This window comes from Adiantum capillus-veneris, chromosome 5 (assembly GCF_014529385.1).
Source record: "Adiantum capillus-veneris isolate H3 chromosome 5, ASM1452938v2, whole genome shotgun sequence".
In the NCBI taxonomy this organism is placed as follows: domain Eukaryota; kingdom Viridiplantae; phylum Streptophyta; class Polypodiopsida; order Polypodiales; family Pteridaceae; genus Adiantum; species Adiantum capillus-veneris.
Window position 1 is genome coordinate 2,474,692 of NC_140935.1, and position 3,116 is coordinate 2,477,807.

Consider the following 3,116-nt stretch of genomic DNA (forward strand, 5'->3'; position numbering starts at 1 on the left):
ATTGTATGAAATGTACTAGGGCTTTCTAGTGGGCTTGACCCTATTGACCTTTAGCTTAAGTATTATAAAGGGAGTTTACTAATGTGATGAGCCTGGGGAGGGTAACAGTGTTATATGACCCCCCAAAGTTACAAAATTTAAATGCTGAAAATGAACAAACAAAAAATCAAAGTGCCACAATGTAAAATTTTAAGCTGGAAGAGAAATCCTGGCTTGAATTGGTACTTCACTCACATGTATTGCCTATGGTACTAGAGCCCTCGAGGTTCCCAGTGTGGGCGCTTTTCCTTGAAAAGCAAAAAACCCAAGGCATACAAAATAAGCACACACATCAAAATTGAATCACTGTGAAAAGACTTTGGGGGGTCAAAGAAAAAGTAATCAGTCAGGCGATGATTTCATGAGAAATTCCTTTTATGGTAGCTTAACTACAAAGTCTTCTAGATATAGCCTCTAGTCAGCCCTCGAACATGAATACTTGGCTCTCAGGATTAAACAACTTAATTGACAACAGAAAATTAAGAAGCTTACCCATGGTATTAATATTCGATCTCTAGTACCTTTCGACCGTCAAATTAGCGACCCCAGACTTGTTTAATTTTCTACCTTTACATCTGTTTATGCATTTGATTACATTGCAATTTAATGTTCATTGCTACCAAATTGTTTTAAATTCTTTTACCAATCAATTTGTCTACCTAAAACTGCATATGCTTTTTAAGAGAATGCAATTACTGTGCCAATGTTGTTTGATTTTGCAGTGACTGAAGAAGGCTAAGGACATTCATCTCAAATGCTCTTCCACCTCGACGAACCAGCTTCAACTCAATAGCTTCCGAGGACGGAATCTACATCAGGAAGGGGGGCATGTTAACCCTCACGGCACACGGACACCCTATGATCTATAAACGTTGTATTATTTAGAGTCAGGTACCGGGCTTGTCGGACCAATAGGAAAAGGTAGAGTGATCGCCAATGAGAGGCGCACTCTAACTGCGACATTCAAGGGATTAGTTGGCTAAGCATGGGCGCCCAAGTGTGAATGGGGTGAGCTCCTATAAAAGCCAACTAAACCTAATTTTTACTCATTCTCTCATTTGTGCAATAGAAGAGTGCTCTTGCTCCATCTCCATCTCCATCTTCTTCTTCTTCACCTCCTTGTGTGTGTGTGTGTGTGTGAGAGAGAGAGAGAGAGAGAGAGGGAGAGTGTGTGTGCGATCGAGCATTACGAAGGCACGACGGCGGCGAAGCGGTTGAGCACGGCACGACTGCAGCTTCTTCTTCATCGCAGCGAGGAATCCACCACGAAGGCGAGCGTAGAGCGGTGAGTGACACACCCTTTGTTCTCTTGAGCTTGCTAGTTTAGGCTTGTTGTGTGCTTGGAGCCGTTTGTGGCTCGCACACGGTGTATTGGCAAGTCCCTTGCTTCCACAGTGCGGCAAGGAGCGTACATCATGATACGAAGCCATCTATTGGTTGCTTGCGTGTTTTTGGTTTCTTGGCTTATGCTATAGTGCTATAACAAGAATGCAGGACATTGGATGAGAAGGCTATCAAATGCATCTTTGTTTGTTACAACATCGAGAGCAATGATTATAGTTTATATCATCCATAGCCAAAACGTTTCTTGACTTCTCGAGATGTTGTTTTTGTGAAAGATGCAGTTTAACCCTTGTTATCATGTACTAAAGAGACAAGTGTAAGCTCTTAGGACAATTTTGATACCTTATTATTTTCAATGGCAGATGTAAATGACAATATTGAATGCACCTTTGTCTATTCATACTTTTTTGGGTTCTCATCATGTTTTTTGTGCATCAGATTGTTGCGCTTTGGCTATTGTTAACCCTCACGGCTCACGGACACCCCATCACCTACGACGGACGTGTATTATGTATTTGGTAGAGTCAGGTACCGGGCTTGTCGAACCAATAGGAAAAGGGTAAGAGTGATCGCCGATGAGAGGCGCACTCTAACTGGGACATTCAAGGGATTAGTTGGCTAAGCATGGGCGTCCAAGTGTGAATGGGGTGAGCTCATATAAAAGCCAACTAAACCTAAAATTCATTCATTCTCTCATTTGTGCAATAGAAGAGTGCTCTTGCTCCATCTCCATCTCCATCTTTTTCTTCTTCACCTCCTTGTGTGTGTGTGTGTGTGTGTGTGTGTGTGTGTGTGTGTGTGTGTGTGAGAGAGAGAGAGAGAGAGAGAGAGAGTGCGATCGAGCATTGCGGCGGCACGACGGCGGTGAAGCGGTTGAGCGCGGCGAAGCGGCGGCTCCTTCTTCTTCGCGGCAAGGAATCCTCCACGGCAGGAGCATAGAGCGGTGAGTGACACACCATTGCCCTCTTTTGAGCTTACTAGCTAAGCTAGTTGTGTGCTTGGAGCCGTCTATGGCTCGCACACAGTGTTAGGCAAGGCCCTTGCTTCGACAGTGCGGCAAGGAGCGCACATTTTTGGCGCCGCTGCCGGGGAATCGCCCTGCACTAAGCCCAAGAGGCACTTTGTGCTTCTCCTATGAGTTGTTTGTAGTAGGAAAGAAGAGGAAGAGGAAGAGGAATGAGTTATTTTTCTGCAAGTTGTTAATTTCTGTATTGTTTGCAAGTTCTGTGATTTCTGCATAATGTTGTGTTTTCTGTTTGCACACAGTCTTTGCACAATTAGTAGTCGTTAGCTTGTTCGCAGTGAATGAATAAGTAGGAAGGCAGTTAGCAATTTCTGTTTGCAAACAGTCTGTACACAGTTTTCTGTCAAGGTTTGCCTGCACACAGTCTTTGCACAGTAAGGCAGTGAAAGAGGAAGTAGGTGGACAGTTAGCCCACTATCAGTAAGCAGTTAGCAGAGTGGTTAACAGATTAGTTAGTGGTTAGCAGCACTATTAGTAAGTAGATAAGGTAGTGAGCTGTCTGTGAGCTGTTGACAGAGAGGTTAGGTAGGTGTTGACAGTGTGTGTGGCCAAGAAAGGGTCACCTAAACCGCGCGCGGCCGTCGCCCAAAAAAAAAAAAAACCGAAAATATTTAAGCGTGAGTGACTGGGGGGCTACACTAAATTTTTGATCAGGATCGGGATCATTTCCCCAAGCCCAGGCCCAGGCCTCAGTCCTATGATATATACT